This window comes from Loxodonta africana, chromosome 15 (assembly GCF_030014295.1).
Source record: "Loxodonta africana isolate mLoxAfr1 chromosome 15, mLoxAfr1.hap2, whole genome shotgun sequence".
Taxonomy (NCBI): Eukaryota; Metazoa; Chordata; class Mammalia; order Proboscidea; family Elephantidae; genus Loxodonta; species Loxodonta africana.
Window position 1 is genome coordinate 25989158 of NC_087356.1, and position 23681 is coordinate 26012838.

General features: G+C 40.3%; 1 long non-coding RNA gene across 1 annotated transcript in view; it reads left to right on the forward strand.

Annotated features, from left to right (window-relative positions):
* The first annotated feature begins 8012 nt into the window (after positions 1-8012).
* Positions 8013-23681, forward strand: part of LOC104846213 (uncharacterized) — a 73468-nt gene continuing 57799 nt past the window's right edge. Inside the window, exon 1 of the long non-coding RNA XR_775819.2 lies at positions 8013-8186. This is a non-coding gene — a long non-coding RNA (uncharacterized LOC104846213). The remainder of the gene's footprint in view (positions 8187-23681) is intronic.

A 23681-nucleotide genomic window follows, 5' to 3' on the forward strand; every position in this document is an offset into this window, starting at 1 on the left:
ATCCTTATATAAGGCAAATGTCAGCTACAGCCTCCCTTCCCTTTTGTAATACAAATAGGATGGTCCTAAAAGTCCAGTTTGGGTGTCTGTAGTTCTCAGTTCATAGCAGTTCATGCTGCTATGAATATTCATGTACATGTTTTTGTGTGGACATATGTCTTAATTTCTCTTGAGTATACATCTAGGAGTAGAATTGTTGGCTCATATGGTAACTCTATGTATAACTGAAGAACTGACAGACTGTTTTCCAATAATTCCTGAGGGGCTTATTTTCTTCTATCCTCTCTGCCTCTGAGTCCCTGCTTCCACTGACTCAACATCAGCTTTTTCTTCAGTTTCCCCAAAACTCCATTCACATGAAGATTTACTGAGATTTTAAGATTTGAGAAAACAGCTCAAAACTTATATATTAGACACTCCTGTTCCTTAAAAAATTCCTATTAGAGGTGGCGAGGGAAAAACACTAACTAAATAGTAGATAAGTGGTAACTTTGATGAAGGGTAAGACAGTACACAATACTGCAGAAGTCAGCACAACCTGACCATGGCAAAGCCATAGAAGTTTCACAGACACATCCAAACACCCTGAGGGACCAAGCTAGTGGGCTGAGGGCTGGGGACCATGGTCTCAGGGGACATATAGCTCAGCTAGCATAACAGTCTATAAAGAAAATGTTCTACATCCAACTGTATTGAGTAGTGTCTAGGGTCTTAAAAGCCTGCAAGCAGCTATCTAAGATACATCTACTGGTTCCATCTCGGTTGGAGCTTTGCAGAATGAAGAAAACCAAAGACACAAGGGAAAGGTTAGTCCAAAGAACTAATGGACGACAACCATCACAATCTCCACCAGACTGAGCCCAGAACAACTAGATGGTGCCCGGCTACCACCACTGACTGCTCTGACAGGGATGACAGTAAAGGGTCCTAGGCAGAGTAGGAGAAAAATGTAGAACAAAATTCAAATTCACAAAAAGAAGACCAGACTTGCTGGTCTGACAGACTGGAGTAACCCAGAGAATATGGCCCCCAGACACCTTTTTAAGTCAGTACTGAAGTCACTCCCAAGGCTCACCCTTCAGCCAAAGACATTCAGCCAAAGATTAGACAGGTCTATAGGGCAAACAATAACACATGTGAGGAATGTGCACCGCAGTTCAATCAGGTATTTGAGACTAAATGGGCACACCAGCCCAAAAGCAAAAATGAGAAGGCAGGACGGGACAGGAAAACTAGACAAATGGAAACAGGAAAGATGGGGTGGGGAAGGAGAGAGTGTAGACACATCACAGGGTTGGCAACCAGTGTCACGAAATAATTTGGGTATTGTTTAACAAGAAACTAACTTGCTCTATAAACTTTCACCTAAAGCACACTCAAAATCCCTATTACTGGGGATTTCCCACCCTATCACCACAGTGGCCCTACACTCTACATAGCAACCAGTTGTTGTTAGTTGCTGTAGAGTTGGCTTCAACTTATGGTGACCCCATGTATAACGGAACAAACATTGCCAGGTCCTGTACCATCTCCATGATCTTTGTTTGACCCATTGTTGTGGCTACAGTGTCAATCCATCTTATTGAGGGTTTACCTTGTTTTCATTGACCCTCCACGTTACCAAACATTTTCTAGTGATTGATTTTTCCTGATGAGGTGTCCAAAGTAAGCAAGACAAACTCTTGTCATCCTTGCTTCTAAGGAGCATTTCAGTTATACTTCTCCTAAGACCGATTTGTTCATCTTTCTGGCAGTCCATTGTGTATTTAATATTCTTTGTCAACATCACCATTCAAATACATCAATTGCAGCAACCAGGCTTCTCCTTTATTGTTGACTGCTCTCCTCCACCTTGGCCTATCTCTTCTCAACACTTTCTCTTCCTCTCTGTCAGGAGAAAAATTAACTCCTCTCATGTTTTTATGCAGAACAGCTTTATCATTCTTGTGTTGCTAGGGCTTCTGTTCATACTCATGTTTTCAGTCTTATAGTAGAAATAGATTATCAAGGTATTTTCCCAAACAGAGGCAGTTTTTTTTGTTTTTGTTTTTTTAAGAGACATCTGGTACCATTTATTACTAAATTTCTTCATTATACTCAGTGATGTACACATATTTATGCACTTTCATCAGCGTTTACAAACTAATTTGTATTCTACTTTTCCATTATTTTGCATATGCTTTCCTATTTATTAATGTTTCCAATTTATTCCTATTTATTAAATTAATGTTAATTTCCCATGTTTGCTACCTTAATAAACACCCTCCCAATTATTAAGTGTCTGAGTTGTTTCCAGTTTTATTTTGTTTTGCATTACAAATAGTGCTGCTATAAACATTTAGTGAAAATTGATTTTTCTCATTTGGATTATTTTGGGGGAATATATTCCCAAATGTACATTAGATGAATATGAATAAATACAAAGATCTTGTGTTTTGTCATAGTATTATCTAAGACATTTGTTCTAATAACATTATAATTTATGAGTTTTGCCATTTTTCTTAGCTCCACCAATATTTTCTTTTATAATTTTCAATTAGCCTTGCAGCAAGGCTAGTCATTTCCCCAAGATATAGTTCTCTGAGTTTCTTCACTTATGAACTATTTGTTCATATACTTTCAGTTCAGTGAAGTCTTGGTATTGATTTTGTTTTAGTAGCTTTATTGAAATATAATTCACAAACCATACAGTTCATTACTCAAAGTATACAATGCAATGGCTTTTAGTATATGCAGAGTTGTGCAACCATCACCACGATCAATTTTAGAACATTTCATTACCCCCAAAAGAAACCCTACATCCCTTAGTTGTCACCCCCCAAGCTCCTGTCCCTTTCCTTCCCCAGTTTTAGGCAACAACTAATCTATTTTCTGTCTCTGTACATTTGCCTATTCTAGACATTTCATATAAATGATCATATAAAACAGAGCCCTTTGTGGTTTCTTTCACTTAACATAATGTTTTCAAGGTTCATCCACATTGTAGCATGTATCAGTACTTCATTCCTTTTTCTTGCCGAATAATATTCCATTTGTGGATATACTACATTTTGTTTATCTACTCATCAGCTGATGGACATTTGGGCTGTTCCCACTCTTTGGCTATTATGAATAACGCTATGAACATTCCTGTACACGTTTTTATGTGGACTATGTTTTCATTTCTCTTGGGTTTATATGCCTAGGAGTGGGAATTGTTGGCTCATATGGTAACTTTGGAAAACCTGGTGGCGTAGTGGCTAAGTGCTACAGCTGCTAACCAAAGGGTTGGCAGTTCAAATCCACCAGGTGCACCTTGGAAACTTTATGGGGCAGTTCTGCTCTGTCCTATAGGGCCGCTATGAGTCGGAATCGACTTGATGGCAATGGGTTTGGTTTTTTTTTTTAATGGTAACTTTATGTTTAACTGTTTGAGGAACTGACAGACCGTTTCTGAAAGTGGCTGCACCATTTTGCATTCCTACCAGAAGTATATGAGAGTTACAATTTCTCCACATCCTTGCCAACATGTTATTCTCTATCTTTTTTGTTATAGCTATCCTAGCCTACAGTGGCATATCATTATGGTTTGATTTGCATTTCCCTGATAGATACCGATGTTGAGTATCTTTTCAGGTGCTTATTGGCCATTTGTATATCTCCTTTGCAGAAATGTCTATTCAGGTCCTTTACCCTTATTTACTTCTTACAGAGTATCTGCCTTATGGATTAACCATGTACATACCAAACATACTAGAAGCAACCAAGGAGAATTTTTCTAAATCTTGTGGGGTGGTAGCAGCCTTTCTAACAAGCAAAAGAAAACCTAGAGACTTAGAAAAAAAAAATAAATGTGATTGTATAAAAATAAAAATAATTAATTAATTACCAAAAAAAAATCTGTAAACAAAGCCAAAAGTCGAGGTGGATAAAAGATAAGCAACTTAGTCACAATGGAATAGTTACAGGTGATGTAGTGGTTAAGTGCTATGGCTGCTAACCAAAAGGTCAGCAGTTCAAATCCACAAGGCACTCCTTGGAAACTCTATGGGGCAATTCTACTCTGTCCTGTAGGGTCGCTATGAGTCAGAATTGGCAATGGGTTTGTTTTGTTGTTGTTGTTGTTGTTATACAATTATATGTACTACAAAAAGAAAAAGACCAATAATTAAATTTGAAAAATGGGCAAAAGGTAGGAGTGGGCAGTTCACAGAAAAAGAAAGTATGACGGTTAAATTTGATAACATATTGTATAGGGAAAGATTTGGGGAAACAGGAGTCTTAGTAAACTGCTATGGGAGTGTAAACTGAAACAACCACTACGGAGAGCAACCTGGCAATATTTATCAGAATTTTTAAAGTCCCCACCTTCTGACTGAGCATTTGACTCCTACGTATTTATTGTAAAGATACATTTATTCACATGCCAATTGGTAATAAGTAAGAATGCTGACTGAAGCATTGTTATAGCAAAAAAATGGAAACAACTTCAAACAATAATTTGGTGGAATACTATGCAATCCTTAAAAACAATGAATGCCACTGGTGGGATTGCAAAATGGTACAACCACTATGGAAAACAGTATGGTACTTCCTCAAAAAGCTAGAAATAGAAATACCTTATGATCCAGCAATCCCATCCGAGGTATGCTGTTGTTGTTAGGTGCCGTTGAGTCGGTTCTGACTCATAGTGACCCCATGCACAACAGAACACTGCCCAGTCCTGAGCCATCCTTACAATCGTTGTTATGCTTGAGCTCGTTGTTGCAGCCACTGTGTCAATCCACCTCGTTGAGGGTCTTCCTCTTTGCCGCTGACCCTGTACTCTGCCAAGCGTGATGTCCTTCTCAAGTAACTGATCCCTCCTGACAACATGAACAAAGTATGTAAGGTGCAGTCTCGCCATCCTTGCCTCTAAGGAGCATTCTGGCTGCACTTATTCCAAGACAGATTTGTTTGCTCTTTTGGCAGTCCATGGTATATTCAATATTCTTTGCCAACACAATTCAAAGGCGTCAACTCTTCTTCAGTCTTCCTTATTCATTGTCCAGCTTTCACATGCATATGATGTGATTGAAAATACCATGGCTTGGGTCAGGTGCACCTTAGTCTTCAGGGTGACATCTTTGCTCTTCAACACTTTGAAGAGGTCCTTTGCAGCAGATTTGCCCATGTGTCTTTTGATTTCTTGACTGCTGCTTCCATGGCTGTTGATTGTGGATCCAAGTAAACTGATATCCTTAACAACTTCAATCTTTTCTCCGTTTATCATGATGTTGCTCATTTGTCCAGTTGTGAGGATTTTTGTTTTATGTTGAGGTGTAATCCATACTGAAGGCTGTGGTCTTTGATCTTTATTAGTAAGTGCTTCAAGTCCTCTTTACTTTCAGCAAGCAAGGTTGTGTCATCTGCATAACGCAGGTTGTTAACGAGTCTTCCTCCAATCCTGATGCCCTGTTCTTCCTCATATAGTCCAGCTTCTCGGATTATTTGTTCAGCATACAGATTAAATAGGTATGGTGAAAGAAAACAACCCTGATGCACACCTTTCCTGACTTTAAACCAATCAGTATCCCCTTGTTCTGTCCGAACAACTGCCTCTTGATCTATGTAAAGTTTCCTCATGAGCACAATTAAGTGTTCGGGAATTCCCATTCTTCGCAGAACAAATCACACAGGGGGCTGTAAAAAAGGTGTGGGGACAGTGTCTGACCTCCTCCAACCCCACAAAGGGGGAAGGAGAATCAAGATCAATACTACAAGGCTGACTCCCGTGAGGCTGAGGCCAGACAAGTCTCCTCTCTCTACCATCTCCACTAATTCTGACACCAACCGTCCCTCTCACAGCATTCTCTACTGGGTTTGGTGATTCATTGCAATGGCCACACAGAACTCACAGATCATACTTACAATTATGGCATTTATTAGGGAGGTAACAACTACAATTCAGGCTCGGGAGCACTCAGAATGCAGTTCTCCCATCAGAAAAGTCTCTTCCAAGCTGAGCTCGTAGGTACACCTCTCCCTGGCCTTCAGGCTCTGCCCAAAAGCACTCAGCTTTCTCTTTCTATGGGGTGGGAAGCCCTCCGCGGATGCCAGGTCTCTCTTTCCTTGGTGGTGGGCTCTTCTCTCTACTCAGAAATTGGCTCTCTTTTAAGGCAAAACTGACCAATACCCTTGGTGGGATTATCTTGTTTGCACAGCCCTGCCCAATCACCTGGTACAAGACCATGGTGAAAAAGGCCATACTAAGTAATTCATCACACCACAGTGCGCAATTATGGAGGCTTCCTAGACATAGCCAAACAACTCAGGGGTTAAATGGCTTGGGACCATAGTCTCAGGGGACAACTTAGTCAATTGGCATAACAGTTCACAAAGATAATGCTCTACATCCTAGTTTGGTGAGTAGGGTCTGGGGTCTTAAAAGCTTGCAAGCGGCCATGTAAGATACAACAGTTGGTCTATACTCATAAGGAGCAAAAGAGAATGAAGGAAATCAAAGGCTCAAAGAAGAAACTAACACATGGGACTAACAGCCCACATGAACCACAGTCTCTTCTAACCTAAAACCGGAAGAACTAGATGGTGCCTCGCTATTACTACCAACAGTTCTGACCAGGGACACAGTCGAAGGTCCCATATAAAACAGAAAAAAAATGTAGAACAAAATTCAAATTCCTAAAAAAGGCCAGACTTACTGGACCGATAGAGACTGGAGGAATCCCTGAGACTATCACCCTGTATAAACTTTGAATGTGGAATTGAAGCTATTTCTGCCGGTCACCTTTCAGCCAAATAACAGATTGGCTTATAAAATAAACAGCATCACCTGTGAGTAATGTACTCTTTTAAACAATGAACCATATGAGAACAGACGGTCAACATTCACTCAGAAGCAAAGGTGAGAAGGCAAGGAGAGGAACGGGAGTTAGATCAATGGAAACAGAACATAACAGAATGGAAATAATGAGAATAGTGACACATTGTAAAAACTGTAACCAATAATAATAATAAAAAAAATGGCACAGAATAGTTTATATAAAATTGTTAAAAAAAAGGGAGCTTAATTTGCTGTGTAAACTTTCACTTAAAACACAATATAATATTATTTTATTAAAAAAATGATGAAAGCCAACCAAGATACACTTGTAAGCGAAGAAAAACAAGGTGCAAAACAGTGTGCAGGTGTGTACAGTACCATTTGTGTCTGTGTGTTGGTGTATGTGTAGGTGGGGGAAAGGAGTGCATATGTGTGTGTGTATTTTAATGTAACGAATGTCTCTGAAAGGATATGCAAGAAATTGGCGAACTGGTAGCTAAGAGGAAAGAAAATTGGGGGGTGGAGGGTTGAAGGGTGGGGGACAGCAGAGGACAGAAAGTTATTTTTCACCGCATATCATATAGTTTTGATTCTAATGAAAAATTTAACCATGTCAAACATATTACCTAATTGTCACTAAATTAAGAAAGAAAAATGGATTGTTCTCCACTCTCAATCCTGAACATGAGAATTACAGGGTAAAATGCCTTTTAGTCCTCACCAGGCCCAAATCTCTTCCCTTTCCTGCAATTTATCAACAATGAGACTGCAAATTAGGTCTTTTGATATTCGAACGTATCATACGGGAGCTCCTTTAGTTATCTGCTTCCGTATCTGCTCACCCACACGGGTGACTGGGAACTCCTTCAAAGTAAGGGCTGCTTCTCATTCACGTGTGTCCTCAGGCACTTGTGGCTGGCCCTCAATACATGTTCTGCAAATAGAGGACAGAGAAATATTTGTCAAAAAAAAGAGAGCGAGAGTCCCCCACAATATCAGCAGCGTGTCCCAAACGTCTAGGAATCTCGGCGGGCGCCCAGGACCTCAGAGCCTCTGGCGTCGCTCGTCGGGGCTCACAGCCGCTGAGAGAAGCGCACGGCCCGGCCCACTCCCGCCCCGCCCCCCGGATTCCCGCGCTCCGCGCCCATTGGCTGGCCTCGGAAGTGGGCGGGCCCAACCGCGCGGATCGCCGCGCCCCCGGGCCGAAGGGGCTGCGTGCGCCGATCGCCTAGAGCAGCGCGAGAGCTACGTGCGTGTGTTGGCGCGCGATGTCCCGGGACCGCGTTCTCGCCGGGGCTGCAACCCCGGGCGCAGCGGGGGCAGCGGAGCCGATCCCCCTCTCCGCAACCGCCGCGGCGCCGCGGGTTTCGGATCCGCTGAGGCGGTGAGCGCTTGTTTTTCCTGCGTGCTCCCGGCGCTCGCCCGTCTTCAGGGGCAGTTGGCAGGCGGTGGGCTGGAAGGGGGCGGGCAGGCCTCCAAGGCCTCGGGAGGCGCTTCGCACCGGCGTCCTCGCGTCGCGTGGCTCGGGTCCACATTTCTCCTGGGGACGGTCATCCTCCGGCTTGTCTGTCTTCAGTGCTTAGCAAGTCGTCTGCGTATGTGTGTCAGTCAGCGAATAGCTGGGGAACACCTCGTCCGGGCCGGCGCCCTTCTGGGCACTGTTGGTTGACTTTGCTGTTCCAGCAACTTTTCCTGCTTTGGCTCGCTTGGCCGGCAGCCTTCTGCGGGCGGGTCTTAAGGGAGATCACGATTAATTTAATGATTATTTACACTGCGGGGATGTCCTGGGAGTATGTGAGGGGTTGCTAAATATAGAGTTCGCTTACAAGGGAATGAAATAACTCGGTCAAGTTCGAGCTTTCTTTCCTCTTTTTTTTTTTTTATGTTGTGTTCATTATGATTTGCATGGAATGCCGCATCTCATCCAAAAAATAGATGTTGATGTTCACGGTAATTATTTGAAGGCCACATTGACACTTTTGGTTTCCTAAACAGTAAGCTTTGAGTTTTCTTATTTTCTGGTAACACATTTCTTCCATTAAAAAAATTTTGCAAATTACAGGAACATAAAAGAAAAAAAAAATCATGCCTAGTGTTTCGGGTCCTGAATTTAGAAGGAATATCTTCTTTTCCAGTTTGCTTAGGCTTGCTTTCACCCGCAACTACATACCCAGGTTCCAAATTTTGGAATGGTGTAAATAGCAACGCGTACAACCCCACCTCCTCCTGCCCCAATCCCATTTAACAGCAGAGAGGGAAAATCGGTCACACCCCCGAGCCCGGCTTGGCTTGCAGGCAGTGGGGTCCCCAGCGTTGGAGGGGCTATCCGGCCGCCCCGGGAAGGACAGGAGGACGTGGGTCTGGCTGAGCTGTTGATAGCAGCGATTTGATTTGGATGTTGCGTGAGTCACAAGGAAGCCCAGGCGCATAACTGGTAGGACTCTGTTCTTGTACTAACCCGGGGTGGGCATGGGGAGGGGGGCACGGCATGTTCGTAACAGCATCGGCTCTTTCTCTTCAGCCTTCTGGCCTTGTTCTCCCTCCGGTCCTCTCGCAGGTTTAGTGCGGATGGAGCAGCATGAACTGATTCTTAGAGTAATTAAGTGTGTTGCGCTGGCAGCTGAATACCAGTACTGTACTGCCCTCTCCCAAGTGTTTGTGTGAGTTGATGAGAGCCGGGAGTGGAAAGAATGATAGATATTTTGCAGAAGCGGAATGCTCTAGTGTTGTGTCATCGTTCTTGGCGCTCGTTTCTAGATCCCAGTTCTGGTGACATTGTTCCAGCCTACTTTACCCTTTCCTAAGCCCCCGTGGATTTGTATGAGTCGAAAAGGAGTGCCTCTCTCTTTTCCAGTGAGGTTTAGGAGAAGAGATTGCTGGTTTGAGAAAAGGATGCTATAGTTCAGTCTGCCTCCTCCTGAAGATCAGAAGATTAGGGGATTTTTTTTAATGAAGGCATATTGGAGATTGTAGAATACTGTAATTGTTCTTTCTAGGGTGTCGGAAAAATAGAAATGCTTCTGTTTTATTCAGTGATTAGGAAAAGCTTAAGTACTTTAAATGTACCCTTTAAAATTTTCAGTGCTGCTGTGAATTCTCTTGTAAAATCAAAAAGCACCCCTAGTTTTATCTTTTCTGCAAATCATATTTGCTTATGTTTAAAGGACCTGGGTAGTGTTTTGCAGCCCTAGTTGTCAGGATTCTTAGTGTCTTATTATTTAAACTCTAATGTATTTTTGGAAGAAGAGGTAAGGAGAACTATAAAATGTGGTATTTCCTTACCTTTTGCCTCTGGGGATGTTTGTGGTGGCAAGGAAAACTTATTTAGTACTGATCTATGAGAATAGACTAGTTTAAAAATTTTCTTGGAGACTTCTCTTTTTTTAGAAAATTTACATCGTGTATTATGATTTGTAGAATTGCATAGTATGCCATGTCTCATCCAAAAATAGATTTTTGTATAGGTCACTATGAGTCTGAAGCGATTCAACAACACCTAGCAATTACATATCAATGTAATCATTTGAATGCAACATTAACACTTGTTTCCTAAATAAGTTTTGAGCTTTCTTATTTTATAATAATGCTTTCATTAAAGAATTTTTGCAAACTGCAGAAAAATTAAAAAAAAACTATGCATACTGATTTTTTTTTCCTCCAGTTTGCTGAGGCTTGCTTTCATCCACAACTACATACTCAGGCTCCAAATTTTGGAATGGTGTTAATAGTGTTGAATATGCAATTAGGGGGAGGAGGAGATCACTATTTTATCTTTCTCTATTGCAGTGTCAGCACCACCAAAGAATAATGTGACATTTTCTCCTTCAAGAAAGGGATGTGATGATATAATGCTTTAGTAATTTCTAATGTTACAACCACTAACTTGGATGTGATGATTTTATAATAGCATTAACTCAGAAAACTTTGAGAACTTGAGTCTTTCTATAATCTTTGTAACTTGCCACAACTAAAAGAGTTTTCTTTTTCCCTCTCTCTGAAGCTTCAACATTTTCGTTGCAGCATTCATCTGAGGGTTCTGGTTTTGATATCAAGGTTTATTCACCCCCTATTTTTTACTTACATGTACAAAATTTTGCAGCTTGAGATTTGGGGATTCACTTCTGGAGTAGCTGATGACTCACAGACTGAATGAGGAAAGCACCTTGTCATTTCCCTAAATGTATTTAGAGTCCCTGGGTGGTGCAAATAACATGTTTGGCTGCCATCTGAAAGATTGGAGGTTCGTGTCCACACTGAGGCACCTTGGAAGAAAGGCCTGGTAGTTTACTTCTGAAAAACCAGCCATTGAAAATTCTATGGAGCCCAGTTCTACTCTGACATACTTGGGATCACTGTGAGTCGGAATTGATGCCACAGCAATTGGTACTAGTGTTTTATTGGAGCCTTTATAATCTTAATATGTGTTACTAAATTTACTGTTGTGAGGATTAAGAGACTGATGGTTAGGTTTTCAAGTCAAGATGTAAGTGTGCAAGTTCAGTATGTGCAATGTGATTGCACTGTACATCAAAATGTTAGAAGTAGTTATATCTGGAGAGTTGAGATTTTAGGGGTATCTTTTTTTTCATCATTTTAAAATTTTTTGAAAATAAATTTGTGCCAAAATAAAGAGGTATCATTAACTTTTTAGAAGATTATTTGAGTAGGCAATAATTTCACAAGGCTAAAGATCAAAAAGTTAAAAAAAGATATACAATGGAAAATCTTCTTTCCCTTGTTCTTTATTCCTCCAGTTTCCCTGCCTGGGTATTCATTATTACTACTTTATTGTTAGTCCTTCCAGAGATGTTTTATACATATAAAAGCCAAAATAGATTTACATTTTTTCCTTCTTACGTGTATTTGCAGTTTCCTTCCCTTTTTCTACTTGACAATGTATCTTAGAGGTCTTTTTCACATCAATACATAGAGAATATTCTCAATAAAAGGTTTTTTTCCTAAAAAGTGGTTAGCACAGAAATAGAGGCTAAAGAAAGAAGATGGACCTTGATCAAAACTTTGAAGAGAGAATTAAAGGAAGGATTTTCTTCATGGTTGGGGTGTTGGAGTTCAAGGCTCTCTTGCCATGTGAAGAGGAAGTCACTTGGGGTACTTGTACATGAGGGAAGGAGCTGTAAAGTCTTCCAGTTTTGTTAATCATTAAGTTATTTTTTTTAATTTTACTTTAAAATAAAAGGAATATGTGTAGCTTATTAAAAAAAAAAGTAAAGCGGTTCTTAAAGACTTACTACAAAAATATGAGACATTTGTTCATTCCTCCTTACTCATGTTGCTCTACTGGAAAACAACCGCTTTCAACTCTTTTAGATTTTTCTTCTAGTATCTACCTCTGTCTAGCCAAAAAGTATGCTTTGTAGCTATCTCTTGACTTAAATTATTTAGATATTATTTACTGACTTTTTAAGTAAGTTGAGAGTTGAAATATTAAGATGAGGATTTAACTTCTTTCCCTTCTTCCATCCTCCCAATTGAGACTTTTGTCTTACTATATAGTTAAATCAATAGTTAGGTTTTATATTATTATGTGTAGGTAAATATGAATAACTGATGAGCTGAATGATAAACTAAGATCGTTTGTTTCATTTACCTAATTTTCTATTCAATCTATAGTTAGTTTTTTCCAAAATGCTCAAACACAGTCAAGCGCTTAAACACATTAAAGAATCTATCAATTTAGTTTTTTTTCTTAAGTCTTCTTTCCTATGGCTTTTATTCTTCATGCTCAATCTGGGCTGGTTCTAGGTTTGTAACATGAATTAATATCTTTAAAGAGATAAGAAAAGATACTTCACCCATAAAATAGAACAAGATGTTATGGAAAGAATAATCAGAGAACAAGAAAGAGCTTTATGAAATTAATAAAATTAATCAAAATGAAATACTGAATAAAAGGGCTAGAACATTAAGCTGGAAAAAAAAATGGCCAGAAAAGTTGAAAAAGAGAGAGCTGGAAAATGGAGAAAGATAAAATAATAAAAAGATCGATCCAGGCAGTCCAAAATCCAACTAAGGAAAAAGAGAATAAATCAAAAGGAGGAAATTATTAAAGTAAATTTTACCAAACTGAAAAATAAAAAGGATCTTCAGGTTGAAAGAGCCTGCTAAGTGTGCAGCACAATGGAAGAAAAAGAGAATCACACAAGGTCACATAATCATAAAATTTCAGAATACCCTGAAAAGCTTTCAGACTTTTCAGAAGCACCCTGCGGTTTGGTGATTTGCCAGGAGGACTTACAAGACTCACAATGCAGTCATACTCACAGCTATGATTTGTTACAGCGAAAGGATACAAAGGAAAATCAGCAAAGAGGGGCGCAGAGCCAACATGGCACTATAGACAGAAGCACCATGCCATCCGTCCACAGCGAAGACCCAAAAAAGTAAGTAAAACAGAGACAAACGTCAATCCTGGAACCTTAAGCATCAAATGAAGAGATGAAGAACTCAGCCAAGTACCAAATGGAATAAGAAACTGACAGAGAAGAGAGAGTAGAGAGAGATACACACAGAGGTCCCCTATCAGCTAACGCAGCACGGATTTGCCATCTTGGACTCCTGTTGGAGATTGGTGGACAGGGAGTACAGGAAAGCAGCTTCATGGAGCTCCCAGTAGGAGACAGAGCACCAGTGATAAACGCTTTCCCACTCGCCATCCTTCTCCCTCCTGCTGCTTGGCCTCCACCGCTTCCTAACTGGCTGCAGTCACTCGGCCAGCCAGGAAGAGCAGGGTCCGTGCCTCTTGGATCCACCCCACCCACATTGGAGATTGACGGGGAGGGAGTACAGGAAAACTGTTTCACAGAGCTCCCAGCAGGAGACAGAGCACCCAGTAACCAGTGATATATGCTTTCCAACTCCCTACCCTTCTTCCCCCTCACTGGGCCTCTTCCGCTTCCTGCTGGCTGCAGTCTCTTGGCTGGGAAGCACTGCCTCCAGCCCCGTGCCATTTGGATTCACCCTGCTCACACTGGCCGACTCTGTCAGTGCCATTTGCTTGTTGCTGATGTTGTTTTTTTCTGTTTCTTTTGGTTTCCTCCCTGCCCCTCACCACCTCCCCCTCCTTTCTCTTGAACACCTGGCTCCATGTGCTAGCTTTGCTTCTTCTTGAAAGGCTGTGAAGCCGCACTCGGCTGGGGAACTGCTTTCCACTTTGTACTACCATGTTGGGAGGATCCCTGGGCCTTTTTCTCCTTTTTTGTTTTGTTTGTTTTCTTTTTCTTTTCACGGCTTGGGAACCTCTTCTAGCCAGGCTGTACTGCATGGCCTGGGATCCACTTCCTCGGTCTTTGCAGCTGCACCAGTGGGATCCCTGTAGGCTTTTCTTTTTTTTTTTTTTCCTAATTATTATTATTTTCTTTTTGTTTTTCTCCATTTCTTGATTTCTTGTCTCTCCACTCCAATGGCAAGCTCTCTTAGCACTTTTTATTTGTCTGTTTCTTTTGTTTGTTTGTTTTTTGCTCGTGTTTCTCCTCTCTCTCTTCTGTCCCATGCCCATCTTAGCTCCTCACATCACAACCTCCCCGCTTCTTCCTGGTTACCTGCATCATGCACTGCATCACACCCCCAAGCAGCACAGGCACGGTCTAATGGAACCCGCCCTGCACTGAGTCCCAGCCCACCTGGTAGGCCCTAGTACTTGCCACAAACAACACATCCCAGCCCCTTCCCTTCAGCTGGGCCTGCCCTGCTGCACTGTAGCTGAGTGACTGGGATGCCCATTGGACAAGGAGGTAAAAAGTGTCATGCCCACAGATGAGCAAACAACAAAGAATGCGCAACCTGCCTGCTCAGACATAACCAAATAAAAAAGCAAGACAAAACAAATCTACAATCAATAAACGAAGAAAATAACTTCTGAATGTCCCGAAGACAGCAGACAATATCAAAACATGTAAAAAACAGGACAGGGTGGTTCCAGTAGGCGTCCAAAATAAAACACCAGATGGCTTTCCAGTAGAAGAAAAGGTACTGGAACTACCTGATAAGGAATTCAAATCTCTAATATTCAGAGCTATCCAAGAATTGAAGCAAAAAGCAGACAAAAATGAGGAAAAAATAGACAAATTCATGGAAAAGGCAGAGAAACCCATGGAAAATACAAGAAAATGGAAGAATTCAGGAAAATGATACAGGAACAAAATGTCAAAATAAATTCACTGCTAGAAATCATACAAAAACAACAATTAGAAATTTTAAAAAATCGGATTTCAGAAATGGACAGTGTTATAGAAGGACTGAGGAGCAGGTTTGAAACAATGGAAGACACATCAGCAAAATTGAGGACAAACACTCATATACAACTTTGTTTGAGAAAAAAACCTGAAAAAAAAAACAAAGACAAATGAAGAAACCCTGAGAATTATGTGAGATACAATCAAAAGCAAAAATTTTCAAGTGACTGGAGTTCCAGAACAGGGGGAGAAAATGGAAAATGTAGAGAGGATCACTGAAGAATTGCTGACAGAAAACTTCCCTAATATCATGAAAGATGAAAAATGGACCATCCAAGAAGCTCAGTGAACCCCATATAGGATAGACCCCAAAAGAAAATCAGCAAGGCTTATCATAATTACACTTGCTAAAACCAAAGAAAAGAAATAGTCCTGAGAGCAGCTTGAGAAAAACAAAAAGTCACATACAGAGGGGACATGATAAGACTAAGCTATTATTACTTGGCAGAAACCGTGCAGGCAAGAAGGCGATGGGATGACGTATATAATACCTTGAAAGAAAGAAGTGCCAGCCAAGAATAAAATATCCTGCAAAACTCTTTCAGATATCACGGTGAAATTAGGACATTTTTGGATGAACAGAAATTAAAGGACTATGTAAAAACCAAACCAAACTTACAAGAATTATTAAAGGGAGTCCTTCAGTTTGAGAACAAACGTCAGACCACAGCCTGAATCTAGGATGCAAGATCGTACCAGCCAGATATGAATCTAGGAAATGAACTTTCAAGGACTATTCAAAACTAAAAGAATTACAACGGGGAAACAGAGACGCTAATCTGTAAATGACAACAACGTCAGAATAATAAAAGAGGGAATAAACGATGTCAGTATAGAACTTTCTAATGGAGCAGAAGGCAAGGCAACACCAAGTAATAATAGACTGGATCAAACCTAGGAAGATAAGGGTAAATTTAAAGGTAACCACAAAGAAAGTTGACAAACTTACTCATCAAAGTAAAGAAGAAAAACATAAAGTCTCAGTAAACACAAAATCTACAAAAAACAAAGGAAATAAAAAAAAATCCACGAACAAAAGAAACAGCACAGGAGAGTAAAGGAACAAAGAAAACGTCAGCACCACGCACACAAAAAAAAAAGCACTACAAAATGACAGCAATAAACTCACACCTATCAATAATTACACTGGATATTAATGGCCTAAACGCACCCATAGACAGAGTAACAGAATAAATTAAAAAAAAAAAACAGAATCCATCTGCCTACAAGAGACACACCTTAGAAACAAAGACATAAATTTATTAAAAGTGAAAGGATGGGAAAGAATAGATCAAGCAAAGATCAAAAAAGAGCAGGAGTGGCAGTACTGATTTCAGATAAAATAGACTTTAAAACAAAATCCACCATAAAAGACAAAGGATGGCACTATATAATGATTAAAGGTATGATCCATCATGAAGACATAACCATAATAAACATCTACACACCCAATGACGAGCTCCAAGATACATAAAACAAACTCTAATAGCACTGGGAAGAGAAACTGACAGTTCCACAATAATAGTAGGAGACTACAACACACCACTCTCGGTAAAGGACAGAACATCTAGACAGAAACTCAGCAAAAATACAGAAGATCTAAAGGCCACGATCAGCCAACTTGACCTTATGGATGTATATAGAACACTCCTCCCAACAGCTGCAAAGTACATATTCTTTTCCAACACACATGGAATGTTCTTGAGAACAGACTACATCTTAGGCCACAGAGCAAGCATCAACAAAATCCAAAATACTGAGATAATACAAAGTATCTTCTCTTACCACAATGCAATTAAGATAGAAATGAGCAACAGGAAGAACAAGGAAAAAAAAAAATCAATTACATGGAAACTGAATAACACCATGCTTAAAAACCACTGGGTAATAGAAGAAATCAGAGATGGAATAAAAACATTCCTAGAATCGAACAAGAATGAAAACACATCATACCAAAACCTAAGGGACACAGCAAAGGCAGCCCTCAGAGGTCAATTTATAGCAATAGATGCACACATCAAGAAAGAAGAAAGGGACAAAAGCAAAACATTAGCTACACAACTCAAACAGATAGAAAGAGAACAGCAAAAGAAGCCCACAGCCACCAGAAGAAAGGCAATAATAAAGATCAGAGCAGAAATAAATGAAATAGAGAACAGAAAAACAACAGAATCAACACAACCAAAAGTTGGTTCTTGGAAAGGATCAACAAAATCAACAAACTACCAGCCAAATTGACAGAAGAAAACAGAAGAGGGTTCAAAAAACTCAAATAAGAAATGAAATGGGGGACATTACAACAGACCCAAGTGAAATAAAAAAGATCATAACAAAGTGTTGTGAAAAACTATACTCCAACAAATTTGAAAACCTAGAGGAAATGGATAAATTTCTGGAAACACACTACCTACCTAAAGTAACACAAAATGACGGTGAAAATCTGAACAGATCCGTAACAGGAGAAGAGATTGAAAGGTAATAAAAAATAACTCCCAACAAAAAAAAGCCCTGGCCCAGATGCCTTTCACTAGAGAATTTTACCAAACATTCAGAGAACAGCTTACACTAGTACTACTCAAACTATTTCAGAACATAGAAAAGGAAACGATACTTCCGAATTCATTCTGTGAAGCCAGCATAACCCAGATACCAAAACCATCACAAAAAAAGAAAATTACAGACCAACATCTCTCGTGCTTATAGATGCAGAAATTCTAGCCAATAGAATTCAGCATCATATCAAAAAAATAGTACACCATGACCAAGTGCGATTCATACCAGGTGTGCAAGGATGGTTCAACATTAGAAAATCAATCACCATAATCCACCACATAAATAAAAGGAAAGAAAAGAATCATGTGATCATCAATCAACACAGGAAAGGCATTTGACAAAGTAGAACACCCATTCCTGAATAAAAACACTCAATAGAATAGGTATAGAAGGAGAATTTATTACACAATAAAGGGCATCTATGTAAAACCAGCAGCCAACATCATTCTTAATGGAGAGAGGCTGAAAACGTTCTCCTTGAGAACAGGAACAAGACAAGGATGCCCTTGATCACCACTCCTATTTTACATTGTGCTAGAAGTTCTAGCTAGAGAAATAAGGCAAGAAAAAGAAATACAGGGCATCTGAATTGGTAATGAAGAAGTTAAACTGCCCGTATTTGTGGATGATATGATACTAAAAAAAAAAAAACTCAGTAGAAAACCCAAAAGACTCTGTGAGAAAACTACTGAAACTAGTAGAAAGATTCAGCAGAGTTGTCGGATACAAGATAAACATACAAAAATCAGTTGGATTCCCATACATCAATAAAGAGAATGATGAAATCAGGAAAACAATACCATTTATAATACCTCTAAAAAATAAAATACTTAGGAATAAATCTAACCAGGGATATAAAAGACCTATACAAAGAAAAATACAAAACGGTACTGCAAGAAACCAAGAGAGATCTACATAAATGGAAAAGCATAACATGCTCATGGGTAAGTAGAGTCTACATTGTGAAAATGATAATTCTACCCAAATCAGTTTACAAATACAATGCAATCCCAATCCAAATACCAACAACATTCTTTAAAGAGATGGAAAAACTAATCATTAACTTAATATGGAAAGGGAAGAGGCCCTGGATAAGTAAAGCACCGTTGGAGAAGAAGATAAAGTAGGAGGACTTGCACTACCTGACTTCAGAACCTACTCTACAGCTACGGTAGTCGAAACAGTCCGGTACTGGTACAACAATGGATACATTGACCAGTGGAAGAAAATTGAGAATCTAGATGTAAATCCCTCCACCTATAGTCACCTGATCTTCAACATTGGCCCAAAGTCCATCGAATGGGGAAAAGACAGTCTTTTTATCAATTGGAACTGGCAAAACTGGATGTCCATAAGCAAAAAATGTAACAGGGCCCATACCTCACACCATACACAAAAACTGATTCAAAATGGATCAAAGACCGAAATGTAAAGCCTAAAACTAGAAAGCTCATAGAAGAAAAAATAGAATCAACACTAGAGGTCCTAATACAAGGCATTTACAGGATACAAAGCATAACCAACAACACACAAGCTCCAGAGGATACGCTAGATAACTGGGATCTTCTAAAAATTAAACACTTATGCTCATCAAAAGATTTCACCAAAAGAGTCCAAAGAGAACCTTCAGACTGGGAAAAAAAAATTTGGCTATCACAAATCAGATGAAGGTCTAATCTCTAAAATCTACAGGAAAACTGAACACCTCTACAACAAAAAGACAAATAATCCAATTAAAAAATGGGCAAAGGAAATGAACAGACACTTCACCAAAGAAGTCATTAAAGCAGTCAACAGATACAGGAAGAAATGCTTGAGATCACTAGCCTTTAGAGAAATGCAAATCAAAACCACAGTGATTCACACAATAGAATACTACGCATCGATAAAGAACAACGATGAATCTGCGAAACATTTCATAACAAAACATTTCATAGCGTGGAAGAGTCTAGAAGGCATTATGCTGAGTGAAATCAGTCAGTTGCAAAGGGACAAATATTATATGAGACCGCTATTATAAGAACTCGAGAAATAGTTTAAACAGAGAAGAAAATATTCTTTGATGACTACAAAAGAGGGAAGGTAGGAAGGGAGGGAAAGGGGGATTCACTAATTAGATAGTAGACAAGAACTAATTTAGAGGAAGGGAAGGACAACACACAATACAGGAGAGGTCAGCACAACTGGACTAATCCAAAAGCAAAGAAGTTTCCTGAATAAACTGAACGTTTCGAAGGCCAGTGTAGCAGGGGAGGGGCTTTGGGGACCATGGTTTCAGGGGACAGTCAGGTCAATTGGCATAATAAAATCTGTTAAGAAAACATTCTGCATCCCATTTTGGAGAGTGGCATCTGGGGTCTTAAATGCTAGCAAGCGGCCATCTAAGATGCATCAATTGGTCTCAACCCACATGGAACAGAGGAGATAGAAGACCACCAAAGACACAAGGTAAGTATGAGCCCAAGAGTCAGAATGGTCCACATAAATCAGAGACTACATCACCGTGAGACCAGAAGAACTAGATAGTGCCTGGCTACAACCGACGATTGCCATGACAAGGAACACAACAGAGAGTCCCTGAAGGAGCAGGAGAGCAATGGAAGGCAGACCTCAAATTCTCGTAAAAAGATCAGACTTAATGGTCTGACTGAGACTAGAAGGACCCAGAGGTCATGGTCCCCTGACCTTCTGTTAGCCCAAGACAGGAACCATTCCCAGAGCCAACTCTTCAGACAGGGATTGGGCTGGACTATAAAACAGAAAATGATACTGGTGAGGCGTGAGCTTCTTGGATCAAGTAGACACATGAGACTATGTGTGCAGACCCTGTCTGGAGGGGAGATGTGAAGTCCAAGGGGGACAGAAGCTGACTGAATGGACACGGAAGTACAAGGTGGATAAAAGGAGTGTGCTGTCTCATTAGGGGGAGAGCATCTAGGAATATATAGCAAGGTGTATGTAAGGTTTTGTATGAGAGACTGACTTGATTTATAAACCTTCACTTAAAGCACAAAAAATTAAAAAAAAAAAAAAAGAACTGCCTCTCTTTGCATCCCATCCCACTCCAGCAACCCTGATCTATCTGCCCCAGACCTTCCCAAAGGCACTGTGCTCCTTCCACTTCTGGCCTTAGCCATGAAGCTCTTCCTTCTGCACCCACCTGGTAAATTCCTCCCTATCCCTCAGGACCCAGCTCAAATATCACCTCCTTAAAGATTAAGTCTGTGGAACCATTCCCAAAACCAATTCTACAGACAGGGATTGGCCTGGACTATAAGATAGACAATGAAGCTGGTGAGGAGTGAACTTCATGGTTCAGTTAGACACATGAGACTATGTGGGCAACGCCTGTCTGGTGGTGAGATGAGAAGGAAGAGGGGGACCAGAGTTGGAGGAGTGGAGAGGAAGAAGGTGCTGTCTCATTGAGGGGAGAGCAGCTGGGAGTGTACAGCAGGGTGTGTATGGCTTTTTGTATGAGAGACTGACTTAATTTGTAAACTTTCACCTAAAGCACAATAAATTAAAAACAAAAAAACACGGTGAGACACCATCTCACCCTGGCATTACTGGCACACAGACACAGACACACACACACAAACAGGAAATAACGTGTTGGAGAGGCTGTGGGGAGATCAGAACTCTTATACATTGCTGGGGGACTGCAAAGTGATAAAACCATTTTGGAAAATGATATGGTGCTTCTTTAGAAAGCTACAAGTAGAAATACCGTATGATCCAGCAATCCCTCTCCTAGGAATGTATCCTACAGAAATAAGAGTAGTCACACGGACAGACATATGCATACCCATGTTCATTGCAGCATTGTTCACAATAGAAAAAGATGGAAACAATCTAGATTTCCACCAACAGATGAATGGATAAACTATGGTACATACACACACTTGAGTATTACACAGTGATAAAGAACAATGAAGAATCTGCAAAGCCCCTCATAACATGGATGAATCTGGAGGGCATTGTGCTCAGTGAAATAAGTCAATCACAAAGGGTCAAATATTGTATGAGACCACAACTGTAAAAACTAATGAAAAGGTTTACACTTAAAAAGAAACAGTCTCCCATCTAAGTAAAAAGATTACCTACAGACTGGGAAAAAGCTTTTAGCAATGATACTTCTAATCAGCATCTGATGTCTAAAATCTACATGATACTACAAAACTCAACTACAAAAAGACAAATAACCCAATTAAAAAAATGGGCAAAGGATATGAACGGCCACTTCACTAAAGAAGACGTTCAAGGAGCTAACAGATACATGAGGAAATGCTCACGATCATTAGCCATTAAAAAAAAAAAAAAAAACCCAGTGTTATCGAGTCGATTCCAACTCATAGCGACCCTATAGGACAGAGTAGAACTGCCCCATAGAGTTTCCAAGGAGCGCCTGGCAGATTCGAACAGCCGGCTCTTTGGTTAGCATCCATAGCACTTCCCTATGCCACCAGGGTTTCCTCATTAGTCATTAGAGAAATGCAAATCAAAACTACAATGAGATTCCATCTCACTTCAACAAGGCTGGCATTAATCCAAAAAACACAAAATAATAAATATTAGACTGGAACACTTATACATGGCTAGTGGGAATGTAAAATGATACAACTGCTTTGGAAATTGATTTGGTGCTTCCTTAAAAAACTAGAAGTAGAACCACCAAATGATCCAGCAATCCCACTCCTCAGAATATAACCTAGAGAAATAAGAGCCTTTACACGAACAAATATATACACACCCATGTTCATTGCAGCATTGTTTACAGTAGCAAAAAGATGGAAGCAACCAAGGTGCCCATCAACGGATGAATGGATAAATCAGTTATGGTATATTCACACAATGGAATACTACACATCGATAAAGAACAGTGAGGAATCCGTGAAACATTTCATAACATGGAGGAATCTGGAAGGCATTATGCTGAGTGAAATTAGACAGTTGCAAAAGGACAAATACTGTATTTTCACTAATTAGATAAGAACTATTTTAGGTGAAGGGAAAGACAACATACAATACAGGAGAGGTCAGCACAACTGGACTAAACCAAAAGCAAAGAAGTTTCCTGAATAAACTGAGCAATTCAAAGACCAGTGTAGCAAACCCTGAGAGTATGGCCCCTGGACACCTTTTTAGCTCAGTAATGAATTCGCTCCTGAGGTTCACCCTCCAGCCACGTAAAACAAAAAGAGACTAAAGGAGCACAACAGCCCAGGGGCAAGAACTAGAAGGCAGAAGGGGAACAGGAAAGCTGTTAATAGGGAAACCAAGGTCGAGAAGGGAGAGTGTTGACATGTCGTGGGCTTGTTAACCAATGTCATAAAATGATATGTGTACTAACTGTTTAATGAGAAACTGGTCCTGTAAACCTTCACTTAAAGTACAAAAGAAAGAAAATCAGCAAAGGGAAAAGGCACATGAGGCAAAGCACAGAGCAAACTACATTCAACATTCCAAGAATCCTCCTCCACTGGAGTCACACAGGTCACAATTTCCCCAGCATCAAATTGTGACTGATGTAAAGTTTTGTCTACCATGGCAGCTTGTTATTGGCTCAGTCAAGGATGGAGTACATAATAAGCGAGGTATGCACGGGCTTACTTGTGCTTACTTACTAATATGTAGTGCACAGTTTCACCTGTTTTTCACCCACAAAGGTGTGGTGAAACTCATGTGAAATTGTGTACTACAGATTAGTAAGTAAACACAGTTAAGCCCACTTGTACTTTGCTTCCTGTAAGCCTGTGTGTACTTTACTTACTGGTTAATCTGCTGTTGCACAGTGTCCAAACTTTTTACTGGGGCCTGGTAATGTAGACACTTTCTGCCTGGCAGGTACCAAGACTCCAAGAAGGAAAGCAGGTGTTCAGCATAAACCACATTGTTTGCACAATGTTCAAGCTCAGTAAACCACTCTTATCAGTTAGGGAATGGTTGGAACTTTCCACAGATCGAAATCCCAGATGCCAGCCACTGGCCAAACTTGCAAGCAGATCTTTCAAGGCTAAAAGCCTCAGGCCTGCTGTATTAACTTTTTTCTGCACAGGGCCTGAGGGTCCCACAGT